General features: G+C 45.7%; 1 long non-coding RNA gene across 1 annotated transcript in view; it reads left to right on the top strand.

Annotated features, from left to right (window-relative positions):
• Nucleotides 1-14,736, top strand: part of LOC123388700 — a 31,189-nt gene extending 16,453 nt beyond the window's left edge. The window contains exons 4-5 of the long non-coding RNA XR_006603192.1: nt 13,253-13,334; nt 13,513-14,736. This is a non-coding gene — a long non-coding RNA (uncharacterized LOC123388700). The remainder of the gene's footprint in view (nt 1-13,252; nt 13,335-13,512) is intronic.
• Nucleotides 14,737-16,301: the final 1,565 nt, after the last annotated feature.

The raw sequence follows: 16,301 nt of genomic DNA, 5'->3' as shown, positions 1-16,301 counted from the left end.
TCTGGAGGGTTACCAGGCTCTTGGCCATGTTTTTTGTTTGTTTGTTTTGTTTTGTTTTGGCTTTTTTTTTTTTCTTCCAGTTCTCTTGGCCTCCTGTGGATAGGATCCTCTAGAAAACTTGGACAAAGACGGTTGCCAACAGGAAAGGATGGCTTAACTCCATTTGAGTGGGGAAGGACCTCACTGACCCTGAAGCAAGGAAATAATATGGAACTTGAGTTTTATTTTCTCTATCCAGGGACACATGAACTTTCCTATATGCATCTCCACTCATTCTTTACTCAGTGAAGTTAGGCTCTGGCCACATTCTGAGTGAGGGTAGATGACATATAGATTCTAAACCTCTAAGTATCCCTGTAAGGTGGGGGCAGTGTCTTGAAAATCACAGAATGCTTAGAGATGCAGAAATTGAGGAGGAAATCAGATAGGTTAGTAACTTGCCAAATTCACTCGGCTCCTAAATGGTGGTTCTCAAACCTAGGGCAAATGGACAAATCAATAAAGTGAGACCCTGGCCTCGAGTGTCCTAAGCCAACCTCCTTCCACTTTGTGGAAGGTGGTCTCATAGAGAAGGAAGGGCATAAGCTTTGGAGTTAGGCAGGTTTGGGTTATGAATGACTGTCAGTTTCCAAATGTGTATCCTCAGGCAAGTTAAGTTCTCAGCCCTGAATGCCCTCATCTGTAAAGCAGAGTTAATTATACCTAATTTATAAGATCAATAAGATATTTAAATTTGTACATACAAAAGCAGCTGGTATCGGCAAGCACATGGTTGGGGCTTCACAAATATTCATTCCCACCTTTGGAAGATATTATTATGATGGACAGAATCACTTCCTCAGTCTCCCAGGGCAGCAAGCAACTGATCGACAGAGGCCTTCCCTGACCTCACTGAGAAACTGAGGCCTCACTGTGCATCAGTTTCGAGGTTGCCATTTGGAAGGCAGTTGTACCAATAGTAATTAATTTCCTCAGTCCTGGCTTTCCTGTTAATTATTCTGAAAATATACTCACATTCTGTCAAAAAGGCTGCATTCAAAATTGTAGCCATTTTTCATCCTTAATAAAGTCTCTCTCCTGTCTCTTCCCTTCTGTTTCACAATGGAAAACATCTTAATCCTAGGAATTTAAAGAATATGGGAAAATAAAAAGTATAGAACTCCTTTCTCCACTCCCCTAAAAGACAAGCTGACCTCTCCCTTGCCCACAGGATGCAGGGACTTCCCATTCTCTGCTTTGCTCAATCTTCACACCCAGGCTCCATGTCAGGGACTGTGAGGTTGTGATTCCCACTTCAGACAAGAGGAACCCGATGCTAAGGAAGGCGGCTGAGGTCACATGGCAGATGTTGTCGAGCTGATATTTGAGCCCAGTCTAGTATGAATATCCATGCATGTGTTAGATTATGTGCTGTTTCAGCCTAAAATTAGACACACACACACACACACACGCATGCATCATACCACACCACTCTTGTACACGGACACACGCACGGTTTACTGCCTATTTCTGGTTCGTTACAGAGAGAAGAAAGTACTTCTCTGGCAGCTTCTGTTCTCCATACTTAAAACCATTATTTCCCACTGATCCCAGTAAATGTTAAGGAAAGAGTAGAAGCGAATTAAGCTTCTTCCTTTGTTGAAAAGGAAGATGTTGCGTTAAATACCATCTAAAGGGTTCTCCTCAGTGGGCTAGCTCAGAAAGAGTGATGATGTTATCTCACGATAATTAGAAAAATCAAAAGCTCTTTGTGTGTGGGGCTCTATCCTTTACTTTCTCGGGGTCCACGTAGCACTGAGCCCTTATGAGCTAATGGAATAAAAGACGGTAAATCCTGGTGCTGAAGTAAGACCTTTGGAGGAGATTAGGTCATTCTGGGGCACCTCTCAGCAGTGCTGCTGACTTGCCACGTGACTTGGAAAAGTCCCTTGTCTCCCCCGAGTTGCCATTTTCTCATCTCTAAAATCAGACTTTGAGCAAGAAAGAGAACCCTCTGGGTCTCTTAGTCTCTGTGTTTACGGTATTCCGCCATGTTTGGGGCCTAGGATGTCTCCCTTGTTGGGGACAGGCTGCTGCCCCAGTAAGCTCTCTCACCAGGCTTCTCTGCTAGAGGGCAAAAATACCTTTCCACCTATTTGGAGGATAGTGCAGATTTTAAAATTTACAAATATCTTTCCTCATTTATTCTAATTGCAAACAAGTCAGCCCTTCTGTACAAAGAAGAGGAAGTTTAAAACATTGCAAAACATCTTCCTCAAAGATAACAGTGTATAGTAATTTTCTTAAATATTTCAGAATCCCACCTCTGCTGCCACATAGCCCTTCCTTTAAAGAGCCCTGGTGGGCAAGGTTGAGTCGATACTATTCCAGTCAGAGCAAGGTCTGTCTTCGGGTTCAGCTGTAGAAGAAAAAGGTGTTGAGAGGCAACCTTTTGTTTTCCCTGTGGTTTTAGTTCTGAAGTTGAAGGAGGGACTACTGGTGCCTTGAGGCCATTGTTGCAGCTGAGAATCATTTCTCTGGCCAGTGAAATTATTAGGAAAGTATGCAAATGTCTCTTAAACACTTCTGTTTAAATTGCCTTTGGATCAGACATGGAGCCAAACTCTAAAAAAGAATGCAGTGTATCACAATGCCTCCTCTTTCTGAGGGGGAGAATAAGTAATGATTCCCAGTATACATTGTGAAGGTTGTTCTCTAAATGGTAATGAGGCATCACTGGGTAAATGTTGGCTGGAAATATTAGAAAACAAAATATTTCCATGCAGTCCTACCCAAGGGCATGGATGACTTCAGGGAAGTGAGGCTTATCTGAAGGCAGGGGTGCCGAATGCACCCAGTCAGGATAAAGTCTTGGGGAGGCAGTTCAAGATTTGGTTAGATCTGGTGAGCCTTCAACCAGGCAGAGGCTGACAATATCATGCAACCTCCCTGAACAAGCCAACAGAGAAAGATGCTTCTAGGGAAGCTCTTGCTTTATTGTTCTTGTCCCAGTCGTTTGCTGATCCACCGTGAAGAAGAGTAACGATGGACAGGCTTGATAGTCCTGTCCATATGGAGCCAAATACAGGAGACTCCGTGTGTGAAGGGCAGACTCGTGCCCCGGCAGCCCTCAGCCCTTGCTCCTTGGCCCAGTGCCCTTGTGCAGGACGCAACCTACACAACTAGGCATGGAAGGCCTGGACCCTCACAGTCCCCCAGAGGTGCCATGTTTCTGGTGAATGAGGAATTTGTACCAGGCTGGAGCACTCCCTACACCTTCCCAGGCCCTTTGCTGTGTTATTGCATCTTCCCCTCTTAAGTGTCTGCTTCCACGTCACTTCCTTGGACTGCAGCCTGGATTAGATGCCTGTTTCAGTGTTCTGCCCTTTACTGCCTGAAACTGAGTTGTCGTTGCCTTGTTTTTGGATCTTCTCCAGGAGTTGGGAGCTCCAAGAGGCCGCTGATAGTGTGTTCCTCTTTCTTCGGTGTTCTCCATGGGGCTGGGCACAGAGCAGACGCCTGTCCATAGAGTGGACACCTGCCCTATGGTTGTGGCAAAGTGGAAGAGAAAGGTGCGGGGAAGGGAAGGAGGAAAAGAAGAAAAAAGGAGACAGAGAGAAAGAGAAAGGAATAGAAAGTGGGAGGGGAAGAGAGACTCAAGGAAAAGGAACTCCAAAGGAAGAGCGCCAAGGGAAAGGAGAGAGGGGAGAGAGAAACTAGGCACGTGGGGGGAAAAAGGAAAAAAAAAAAAAGAACTCAGATGCCCTGGGGATGGAGTGGGGCTTCCTCGGGGGCCCTGCCTGTCTCTCTGGCCCTCTGTCTCTTCCTCATTTCTCACCACCATCAGCACACCCTACCTCATGAAAGTCTGCCTCTCTAACAGATTTGTCTGGACCCCAAACTCTTCACCTATGAAATGTCTTGCTTTCTTCCCAGGGTCTTGCTTCTCTCCTCTCCCAGAACTGTGTTCTGAGATTTCCAACAACAATGTCAAGGCCCATATCTGGGGAAAGGGCTCAAGCCAGCTAAGACCCTGGTTATGGAGGGTCTCCTCAATCAAGTTTCGTAAGATCCTTCACATCCATGGGAAGCTGGGAGGCTGCGGCAGTCTGTACGGACCACAGAGTAAATGGTGTTCCAAGCTTATTAAAAGTACTTCTTCGGGAAAATACCTTGTTTCTGCCAGAGTTGGGGCTCACAGTCTCGTTCTGGGGCTTCCTGTTTAGTGATATGTTCCAGAGAAGCATTTGGGGTCTGAGATTTCCTACCAGGCTGCTGAAAGAGAAATGCTTTTGGTTGCCGGGGGGTGGAGAATTGCATGTAGGTTTTCACTGAAGTTTGTGATTTTTTTTTTTTTTTAAGTTTGTGATTTTTAACGTGGCACAGCATTACCTGGGGAGCGCGTGTAAAATGAGCAGCCCAAGGTCCCCACCCTGAAGACTCTGAGTCAGTGGCTTGGAGAAGGCCCTGGGGCTCTGCCCATTTAGCAGACATTCTGGTGCGGGCCTCAGGGCCCTTAGGCAGGGGCCTGGCCAGGGAGGCTGTGGGCTGGCAGCTGGCAGTGGCGTGGAAAACTCTGGAAGACTTGGGTCCCACGCAAGCAGAGAAGAGGTTGGTGGAATCCGCATGCATGTAGTTTCAGGGAGGGGACGCTGACCATTTCTCAGTTGGTAGCCAGCTCTTGGTGGGTTTGGAATTCCTTGTTTGGGCCTTAGTTTCCTCTTCTCCAACAGGATTCCTTCTTGCTGGGGGCACCGTCCCTGGGAGTTGGGCCAGAGTGCTTTCTCGTTACTTTCTCGGATCGCTCCCCCGGGGCTGCTGGCGGCTGCCTCCAGGGAGGGCGCAGATGCTGGGGAGGGAAGTAACAACTCCGCACCCTGCTGGCTTCTTCCAGGGAAGCTACAATCTCGGCAGTTAGTCAGCCATTTTGTTGGAGGAGGGGGTTGGATGGTTAAGATGCCCAAGATCTCCCTGGCAGGTCATCATGGCGCCCTGACAAGGACAGACTAAGCAGGGCGGGGGTGCTGGCAAGGAACGCAGGGAGGAGGGAAGACGGGGGAGTGAAGCGGGAGCAGGAGTCCCCACGTCCCCATCTTCTCTCAGCTTCTAACCAGCTTTTGCTGTCAGGGCTTGCCTTCGCTCTAGCGAAACAGAGTACCCATCCCTGGCAAACTCTCAAGAATTAATTTTTTTTTCCTACACTTGTCTCCTCTAAAGCCATGCCTATTGCCCATTCTCCTCCCCTCCAGCTTTGTTTCCCATTTCCTAGAGACTGAGATTGAACTAAAAAAGAGCTCTCTTTTTAAAAAAAATCTTTTTTAGAAGTTGTATTTTTCCACAGCGTATTCTTCAGTTAATTATTTATTGCGTCGCCTCTTTACAAAAACCGAGTGACGTGATCATCCTGTAAGGACTTGACTTCAGGAAAGCGATAGAACATTCCTCTGAAATACCGCCTCTGTGGTGTGGGACACTCTTCCAACACTTCTTCTACCAAGTCTGCCCCTGCTGCCCCAGCCCGTTCTTTCCCTCTGTCCTGGTTCTTCCCTCTCTGCTTCTGGTGGCGGCAAAGCTCTTGGGCTTCATTTAGATCTTAGCTCAAGCATTTCCTCAGAAAGTCTTTCCTTGCCTGCAGGTCTTACAGCTCTCTCATTGTTCTAGAATCGCCCATCCTTCCTTATGTTTCCTTCAGCGCACCTTAACCACGGATTCTCAAACTCAGCTGCAACTTAGAATCACCTGGGGAACTGGTCAATCCTGTGAATTCCCTAGTCCCAATCCTGGGTTTAAGTGGTCTGTGGTGGAGGATCTGGCATTTTTTTTTTTTTAAAGATTTTATTTATTTATTTGTCAGAGAGAGGGAGAGAGAGCAAGCACAGGCAGACAGAGTGGCAGGCAGAGGCAGAGAGAGAAGCAGGCTCCCCGCCGAGCAGAGAGTCCTATGTGGGACTCGATCCCAGGACTCTGGGATCATGTCCCGAGCCGAAGGCAGCCGCTTAACCAACTGAGCCACCCAGACGTCCCTCCTCTAGGGAATTCTTAATGTAGAACTGGATTTGAAAACTTCTGCCTAAACATTGTTATATATTTGCTGTTTGTCTCAGCTACTGACAGATACAGTAAATTGGGAGAAAAAAAAAAGAGGGGAGACAACAAATTTCTTCCCAAGCTATATACATTCAAGTTGCATGTATCTTTGAAGCATTTCCCATCAAGAGATGGGGTACCCCTTACATTGGAATGGCCTTGTGACTGGCTTCGACCTATTGAGTATTATAGACATAACTTTGTACAGCTTCTGAGGCGAGCCTGACTGGAGGCAGAGAGGCTCTGTGGAGCAGACCGAAGCTGTCCCTGAGATCAGACAGCTGATAGCTATATCACCCCCTGCCGCGGCGGGTCAGGCCATCTCCAAACACACTGCCCCAGTCGAGGCACCAGATGACTGCAGTGACGTGAGTGACCCCAGATGAGACAGACAGAACAGCCCAGCCGAGCCCAGCCCAAACTGCTAACCTACAGAATTTAAAGCAAATGGTTATTTCTCTAAGCCAATAAATTTTGGTACGACTTCCTATGGAGCAATAGATAATACAGAATGTAAGCTTCAGGAGGAAGGAGGGCATGATGTGTTTTTGTTGTTTGGTTGTTTTTGTTACTCTGTCCTCATTACCGGTGTACATCATTACCCAGATGCCTATCAAGGCACATAGTAGGTGCTCAGTAGATATTTTCTAAATGGATCAATGATATCTGATAGGCCTTTACAAAGAGCTGTTTTGCAACTCTGCTAAAAGTCTGGTTGGCAGCATGGAGACTTCCCGAAGTACTGAGAGTCGGATAATGAGACAGAATATAACTTGTCTCTTCCCCCACGATATTGCTTAAACTGCCACGGTGAAGCTCTCCTTTCTCAGTGGGTTGTTTTGTAAAAGGATTATTTAGCATAAATCTTTGCTGATTCAGGAAATCTGTTTTTGTTTTTGTTTTTTCCTAAATCCTCAGCTTAAACACTCCCTAGTTCAGAAATAATATAGACACTGATTGCTTTCTCCGGTCCTCCCCTGAGAAGAGCATCAGGGTAACCCGGGGGTGGGGACGCCATGCCGAGCAGGTGATCAGGGTGGTGGGGGAGTTGGGGACAGTGGAGAATGAGACATTTGTGAAAAACTGGTAATCTGGCTGGTGATGCTGATTCAGTTCCAGTCCCTGCTGTAAGCAAACTGGGTGTTTGGGTAATAAGTTATATTCAGAAGCCAAAAAAATCTGTCATTACAAGTCCCAGTGGGAAGAGGAACTAAGAAAGGGTGTCATCTTATTTGAAGTCACAGACAACACTTACTGAGTACCACATAGGCACTGAGCAAGGATTATGTCATTGAATTCCAGCAATGTTGTACGAGAGATACAGTCATGAAAAAATAGTTTGTGTCTGAGAGAACAGGCACAAGAAGATGATATAATTTGCCTAAATCACATAGTTAGATGAGTTCAAATCCCAGCTCTGTCCCCGGATCCCACCAGACTCTTGACCTTGACCGCATGTTGCCTCCTTGTGACTGGGAAAGTAACAAAGGGTTCCAGGCCAGACATGAATTGTATTGTGGGCGGTCTCTGGATAACTGGATGACTTCGAACAAATCATTCAACTGCTTTGAAGCTGAGTGTTCTCATCTATAAAATGGGTGTAAGAATCTCTCCCAGCAGGGCTTGGGAGGAATAAGTGAGAATGTGTGATTTGGTGGCTGGGACACAAGAGGTCCTCCATGGAAGCACGCTCCCGTCAGCCTCCTATGATGCAGCCTCCTCTCAAGGGAACGTCTTTCTTATTCTCATCTGTGGTGTTTAGGGGGAACCCCTTGCCCTTACGCTGCTTTGGGATTTTTTTTAAAAGAGATTTTATGTATTAGAGAGACAGAGAGCGAGCGAGCGCACAAGCAGGAGGAGCTGCAGGCAGAGGGAGAAGGAGAAGCAGACCCCTGCGGAGCAGGAAGCCTCACACAGGCCTGGATCCCAGGAACCTGAGATCAGGACCTGAGCTGAAGGCAGATGCTTAACCCACCCAGGTGGCCACCCAGGTGGCCCTGCTTTGAGATTTTTGATCCAAGATTTCATGTACATCTTACAGTAGGCAGTGTGCTTCTTGAGGCAGGAAACTAAGTTTGACCTTTTGTTCCCTTTTGCCCTTATATTCTCTTGAACATGGGTTTAGCGCTGACACCTAGTGAGTACTTGGTAATGACTACTGGTGCCTCTTTTGGTTAAAAAGAAACTTAAATAAGACTTTTGAATGTAGAGAAGTGTATAGACAGACTGAGTCTGGTACCTCTGGATGGCACTTTATGGCTATGCTGAGCTCTGCACCAGCCCTCAACTTAAGTGTTTGGGGATTGTGATCAACATTAAGGACTGCTGTCGCCAAGCTGAGTTCTTGTCATACATGTTAGTCAGTCTTTGCAGTTAACTTGACGAATTTCACCGTTTCTCTGCAACCAACAGCTTCATCAGTAGGGATGAACAGTGAGCAACAGTTACTACAGCAGACGCTTTATAGGAACTTTTTAAATGAATACGGCAAACCTAACATGCAGGCAGTATTATTACAGTCGAGGGAGCTAAACTACAGAGAAAGTAAGTAACTGGCCCAAAGTCACACAGCTGGGAAGGAGTAGAGCTTGATTTGAAATATGTTTCTCTTACAGTATTTTTTTTTTTTAATGGGCTCTGCTTGTATTGGGCTCTTGTAGCTCTCCCTTTTCCATTCTTTTATAACTTCCCAACCCCCTTGAGCCTGAGTGGATATCACCTTCAGTCCTGGAGGTGAAAGTGGGAGCTAGTAGAGCTCGGAGATGTCCATTCTTCTTAGGATGACTTTGCCTGTCTTTGCTGACAGGCACTGGATCAGCTCCTAACTGACATCTACATATTTACACATTTCTTTGCTTATTTTCTTTCTTCCGAGAATGTAAGCTCCAGAAAAAGTTTGTTTTGTTCACTGCTGTATCCCATTGTGTAGAACAGTTCCTGCCATATAGTAGGTGCCCTGTAATTATTTCTTAAAGGAATCCGTTGTTTGTTGATTTCATGGTTTAATTGCCAGAGGAGCCATCTTGTTTCTGAGCTGTCTGGAGCCACTTCGTTCCTCCCCGCTGTCTCCCTGCAAATGCACATCACCACTATGCTTTATCCTCGTGAGATTGTGCTTAACTGGTGAGATCACATACGTGAAACCATGAAGCACGATGGACCATTGTGATCCATCCATCACAAAGGCTGGGTCCTTAAATGTCTCAGTCTCTGCAGAGCTGTAATCTGAGAACCCAGTCTAAAACATAGAATATTATAATAGGAAGCTCAACTTTTACCTGTGTCCCTTGAAGAGCATTGAATTTGGCCCAATTCATAATCTACAGCAGTGTTTCTGAAAAGCAGTTCTTCTCTTCCTAATTCTTTCCTACCTGCTGTTGCTCTGGCGTCCCTGGAATATTCCTTGATTCCCAGCCCATTTGGCTTTTCTCCATCTTCCGTCCTCACCACCCCCAGGCCTCTGGTTTGTGGCCTGAGCCTCCTTGCCTAAGTCTTCTGATCTTCCCTCCAGCTTCTTGAGCACAGTCATCACTTAGGAGCTGTGTGATCTTGGGCAGGTAGTATAGACCATGCCACAGTTTTTCTGTATCCGAAGTGGAAATTTAACCCTGTAAGAATTAATGAGTTCATACTCACCAAGTACTTAGAACAGTGCCTAGTACACAGTAAGCACTCAACTTTAGCTGCTATTGTTATTAATAGTAGTAATGGTATTATCCAACTCCTGGTTGTGCAGAGCTAAGTATCTGAGAATCAACAGAATAAGATGGAAACTCGAGACACAGCAAAAGGAAGGTATAAATCTTAGTCAGCAAGGTCAAATTTCTCTTTTTGTTTCATATATGTATGGGAAAGTGGTATACAGGGAGAGGTGGGGACATGTGGAAACTTCATTACAAAACCCTGTACCTGTCAAAGTATTGTAAGCATTTAGATACTAGAAAAATGTCCTTTTTTTCCCCCCCTTGCAGGAGTAGCTCTACTTGTAATTTTATCTGTTCTTTAAAATTGTTCCTCTTTTTTTTGGACCATCCATCTTCAAGTTTTAAGTCTTCATCTCACTCTCTTGAGACTCTCTGTTTTTACTGTCTGACCTTCTCTTTTGATTTTCTGCTTTCATTTTTATAGCTTTCCTGCTGATCACAGTGTTGAGTCTCCCAGCAATTGCTGAAGGTCTCTTCTTGGCAATTTTCTTGCCATGTGATACCAAGAACATCCTGTAAGCCTTCTGTGGCACTGGAGAGAGGTAGGATGAGGCCAAGTCAGTCCGTTTTCTTGTCACCTGTGTTCCGTGTCCTAGCAATGACAGGGCACAGGTCAAGCCACATGGAGATAATTACCAGAATCGAGGCAGCTGCCAATGCCTTGAGCTAGCTGACCACATCTGTGAAGCCACCAGAGAAATGGTGTGGTTGCTGTGTGCATAGGGAGGCAGGGCTAGGAGACCCAATTTAGTCTGAGCCCAGGATGGAGACTAGATAAATCCTAGTACAAGAAGGACTGTACTTGAGTCTGTCTGGGCTCTGTTTCCAATATATAAATTGGAAGCAATTTAATGGAATTTAGCATTTCAGGTTTTAAAGATGTGGGCTAGGATTTTTGTATGATGAACTTGAATATCCTAATTATGGGATTTCTTTTTCCAAATCACATTTGTCCCATAACTCGAAATCAGTCCACATTAGAAAGAGTCATGATGTTAGAAAACCCAAAGTTATAAACAAGATAAAATCAGAAAGTGTTTGATTTGCTTTTTCATTTTATTCTAAATTTTATTCTAACTTTTCAAAGCCACGAACTCTCCTGGGTGCCTTGCAGATCTGTTTCAGAGCATTAAGTCCCTGTTCCAGTCTTATAGGAATTCGGATGGTGTGAAGGAAGGAATAAGGAAACTGAAATCTGAGGCAGTAGTAGCCACTGCCAATAGAAGCTTAAGGTAAAATGAAGGGAAAATGTGCCTCAATTTTAAGCTAATGTGAGAGGGAAACCCAGTGAGCTCTGGGGGGATTTTAACACACATCCTTGTTAATCTGGCAAAGAGAGGCACAGCCTTAAGGCTTGTGCTGCTAATCTGATGAATTTGTAGAGAAGCTCACATCTTCTTGAGGTCTGAGACCTGGTGGAGACGATGATGGTAGAGAACTTGTTGAAGTGACCCAAGGATACCCAACTAGGTCTGTTTCCAGAGTCCTAAGCATGATGGGTGATGCCACCCTGCCCTTTCTTGACACATTCCCAGATATTTCCTGACCCTTTAAATGCATTGCTATGCCCAAGAGGCAGTAGAGTAAGGTTCTTAAGATCTTAGGTTCTGTTGCCAATGTGGATTTGAGTCTTACATACCTGGATTATAGTTTGTATTGCCTTGATCAAGTCATTAAAAACCTCTGTTCAGGGGGGCTCAGTGGGTTAAGCCTCTTCCTTTGGCTCAGGTCATGATCTCAGGGTCCTGGGATCAAGCCCCTGCGTGGGGCTCTCTGCTCAGCAGGGAGCCTGCTTTTCCCTCTCTCCTGCCTGCCTCTCTGCCTACTTGTGATGTCTCTGTCAAAAAAATAAATAAAATCTTTAAAAAAAAAAAGATATCTGTTCAGTAAAATGGAGATATTAAATGCCTCAAACTGCCCTTGTGGAAATTCCATGGTTCATATAAAGCACTTATATGAACCATGCAACCTGGGACTGGGAAAGTGGTGTCATCATTTAACGATAATAATGTTGATTATCAATATGATTTTTCCCTGGAAAACACAAGAGGATTTCTTTTTGATGAGCAGAAGTTTCAGTGGCGAGGTCTAAATTGGCACTCGGTTTGCAATCCTGTTGACCTCAAGTGGTGTGCTTGCATCAAATGGAAATCTGAGCTGCAAAACCCCAGCTCCTCAGCCTGCACCTGCCTTTGGCAGGAGGGGGAATCTCTGTTGAGATAACGGGCACCTTCGCCGCCGCCGCTGAACGAGAAGCAAGTGACTCACTACTGGTCATCTGCCGCTCACTCACTTCTGCTGCAGAGGAACTGCAGACAGTCTTCTCCAAGCTCAGGGCAGCGGGGCCTGGTTGGAAAGTGAGCTCAGTGGGGTCAGAGCAAAACCTGGTGAGCCCAGCTCAGCAGGAGCCTGTCTCCAGGCCCGCCCCGCCCCTCCCACCAAAGAGTGCCTGCATATTCCCTCCTCTGCTTGTCTATGTGCTAGAGTCAGACCGACAGGGCCTCAAGCCCACTTACTGGCTCAATGAAAGCCATGAGTTCATCTGTGAAATGGAGGTAATAATGGTATTTATCTTAATGGCTTATAGTGAAAATCAAATAAGATCTTGGCACAGTAAAAAAAATTTCAGTTAATAGTAGTAATGATTGTGTTGGTCCTTTGGCCTAGTGTCCCCTTCCCCCCTCTTCTCAGTGTCCGTCTGCGTCCTCCCCAGATGACACTGGTCACAGCGAACACCCCTCCCTGCACTTCACTCTGTCTGCTCGGGTCTGTCATCAGCATTTGTGGACCTTATTGCAGAAGCTGTCTTGTCTATGGGTTTTATTAAATCAAACATTAATTACTAAAATGTATATTATGAAAATATTCATAAATAATGAATTTATTAATTTACTCAAAAGTATGTGTTGAATATTGGCTGTTTATGCAGCCTTCTAGATGTTGACGATCTGGCAATAAACAGGTGAATCCTTGCCTTTGTGGAGCTTACATTCTAGGGAATGAGACACCTATGAAAATAGGTATACAGTTTAAAGAATAGGACAGGCATTTGATACCTACTTCTCAAGTGAAGACACAGAACATTTTCCCCTAGAAGGACCCTGTATGTCCCTTCTCAGACACATCCTTATCCCTCCTGCCTGAGCCCAAAGGACCCCATCATCCTGGCTAGTGGATTGTATTGTCTTGCCTTATAGTTTTGCCCCCTACATAATGGACACTCAATACTATTTTATTTGCTTTTTTTACATTTCAACGTCATATAAATGTATTACCTACATTTTTCTGTGCCTTACTTCTTCCACTCTATATTATGTTTTGGGGTTTATCTTCATTGGTACCTAGAGTTATAGCTCACTCAGATGTCACTGCTGCATAGTATTACTTTCCCACACTTTATGTGTACATTCTCTGATTGATATATATATTTGGGTTATTTCACTTGAAATAATTATTATCTTGCTTCATCGACCATTCTTTAGCCCACTGAGCCACCCAGGCACCCCTTCGTTGACCGTTCTTGAAACTGGCTCCTGGTTCCCATTGCAAGAGTTCCTGCAAAAGGTAAATTTCTGGATCATTTGATAAATGGATAAATTTCTAGAGGATGGGGCCTCTTCTCTTGGGTGCTTACCATTGCCTCTCATAGAGGGGATGGTCAAAGCTGGTTTAAGGGACAAATTGGAAGGAAACTGCTTAATGTTGAACTTCATGAGTTTCTGGTTGAATTTGGCCTTTATAGGAAAAAGTGAAACACAAGGTAAAGCATCCAGAGATTTCATCTTCTGAATCAGAAGGAAACTTTCAGAGGAAGGGGATGTGAAAGAGGTAGGTCTTCAAAACAGGTGGGAGAAACACAATTCAGTGTGGTATTAAAAAAGAGTATTAAAAAAGACTGCAAACTTCTTAAAGGCCAGAACCATATGTTGACATTCGTGAGAGCAATAATTATGAGGGGGGTGACGTTCGTCTCAAGGGTGAGTTAGGAACTGAAGGGAACGTGCACACCATGCCCTAGTCCCATGTTGCTCATCATAAGTGCCGGGTCCAGTCTTGTTTCGTCCTTGGCTTGCCGGCTCTGCCACCGACTGGCTCTGTGACCTTGAATGAATCCCTTCATCTCTCTGTGTCTCAGTTCCTTTATATGTGAAATCCCACCCATGCAAGCAATTCAGGTAGCCAGGTACCAAAGTTGAGAGAGGAAATGAAGTTCCTAGGTATCTCAACATCACTATCATTGGTAGGAAGGTGTGGGATTCAGCAAAGCAACCAGAATTTCCTGTCGACATGTCAGCATGGGCTCTCAGGCCAAATCAGGAGCAGGGTTTATACTCCATCAATGGATTCCTTACTGTTGGGCTATTCAAAAAGCTCTTCAGAGTTCTCCGGTCCAGAACAGCAAGGCTAAGCATCCCTTTCTGTCCCTCTCCGCCCAGATGGAGAGCTTCAGAGTCCCTCCTGCCCTGGGACTAGCCTGGGGATTCTGGCACAAGCAGTGGTAACAGACTGCAGGCTTCAGGCAGCTCGGAGGCAAGCTAAGCCATCCGTGCACCCAGGCAATAAGGAGGGGATTACAAGGATTGATGGAGTGTGCAGAGAAGGCCTCTGGCAGAACAAAGTGGAATCTAGAGGACTCGCCAGGCCAGGCAGAGCATTTCACATTCGTGATCCAGGTCAAACAGAAGGGCTGCCAAGGTCTGCTGTTGTCATGGCCGTGCCAACACAAAGGAGAGAGACCTGGCTGAATGGCTGCCTGTGCCCACTAGAGTCTCCCATCTTGAGGTCCGGGGTTGATCAACTCTGGAGTCACCACTGCCCTTGCAGAGAGGCCAGCAAATAATTCCCTCCCAGGAATGGGATTTCTTCAGGGGAATCGTGTCCCGGGTGTGTTACAGTAGGTGACACCACTGACCAGGCTGTAAAAAAAATGCGGCATGTTGGGTCAAAGGGACTTCAGAGGGACTATGCTCAGAGGATGGGTCAGAAAAGTCCTTCTTGGACTTTTCCAGAGTATCTTAGGAGGTTCACAGATGGGATATCTTGGCTTCACAGATGCTCTTCAGCCACTTGCCCTGTTTGGAGTAAGCAACAGAACAGGTTGGCTTGCAAAGGGCAGCTGAGACCTGGTGGAGAGGCTCTCCAGATGGTGGCAGGGTAGCCAGCAGCAATACCAGCAGGAAGCTCTGGTGGCTCAAGCAGCTTGAATGTGCCAGATCACATAGCCCCGAGAACACCAACCTTCTGTTGCCTCTGCTCTCTGGAAAGTTTAGATGGCTTTGCCCTTTAGCGGGGGGGGGAACTTCTTCTCCAGAGCCCATACTATAGAATGGGGCAATACTTCTTTCATCAGATGGGCCAATAAAATTTATAGAAGGCTAACAGGAAAAATCATTTTCAGTGAGAGAGGAAGCACTCCTGTTCAGCTTTAAGATCTCTCTGGCCTTTGGGTTTGCTCTGTAAGGTGTCTCCTTTACTTCCAGGGCTCAGCTCAATGGGACTTGATTTCCTCAGTCCAGAATCATCCTTCCTTGACCTCTCCCACACTATAGCCATCAGAGAGGACCTCAACACTCAAACTCTCACACCTTGTCCCTACCAAGAATTGGCTCCCATGTTGCCCTGAGGCTACTTCTAGAGGGGCAGTTAATGTGCATTTGGCATCCTGAGTCATGTGTGTCTGACTCTGGGATCAAGGGAAGATGGGGTAGGTAGACCATGATCTTGAGGGCTACAGAAGGTGGAGAGAATTCAGGTTCTGCTGCTTCTTAACCATGTGTCTTGGGCAAGTCACTCAATGATAAAATTAGAAAAAGGACTTATGAGCTGCAAAGTTGTCATGGGGAATTCAGTAAGATTTTCTAGAAAGAAGGGATGAGAGAGAAGAGACAGAGAACAAGCTAAGCAGAGTACCTAAGTGCCTAGTTGGTAGTTAAATGTTTGATAGGAAATGCTGATAATGCACACATGCAAAACTTTCAGAGGTTTTAAGTCATTTCTAGAGGATTCTGAGGATCCTGATCACAGGTTGTCAGATCCCATGGGTATTTCCCTTTGATTAGGAAAATGAGGAAAAGCCCCAAGAGAAGTGACTTTCCCACAGTCACTTAGTTACTTAGGAGCAAAGCCAGATCTCGGAGCTGGAATTCCTGACTCCAGTGCTCTTTCCCTGGACATTTGACTTACAAGGAGCCAAACAGGCCTCACAATATCACCTACCATCTGCTAAATGACAGTGGTTGGCAAGAGATTCTCCTTACACTGCAGGGAACAGAAAATTGCTCAATTCATTTCCTTGTAGACGGTGAAAATCTCATTCAGGAGAAAAATGGGAGTATGTGGGTAATCAATCTGATGCCACCCTGGTGTACCTAACAACCCTCACAGAGGACAGGCCCAGTGTACTAGGCTTTTGGTAACTTTGGGCTCCATCTGTGCTGGACATCTTCTGTTTGTCCCTCCAGATCTTTTCTCCACTGCCTTCACCCTGTTCACTGCCTCTGGAGGCTGACATGTGTGGACCACACCAACAAG

Source organism: Mustela putorius, unplaced genomic scaffold (genome assembly GCF_011764305.1).
Source record: "Mustela putorius furo isolate JIRA1106 unplaced genomic scaffold, ASM1176430v1.1 tig00003909_pilon_pilon_pilon, whole genome shotgun sequence".
Classification (NCBI taxonomy): domain Eukaryota; kingdom Metazoa; phylum Chordata; class Mammalia; order Carnivora; family Mustelidae; genus Mustela; species Mustela putorius.
This window is presented reverse-complemented; position numbering and strand designations above follow the sequence as displayed.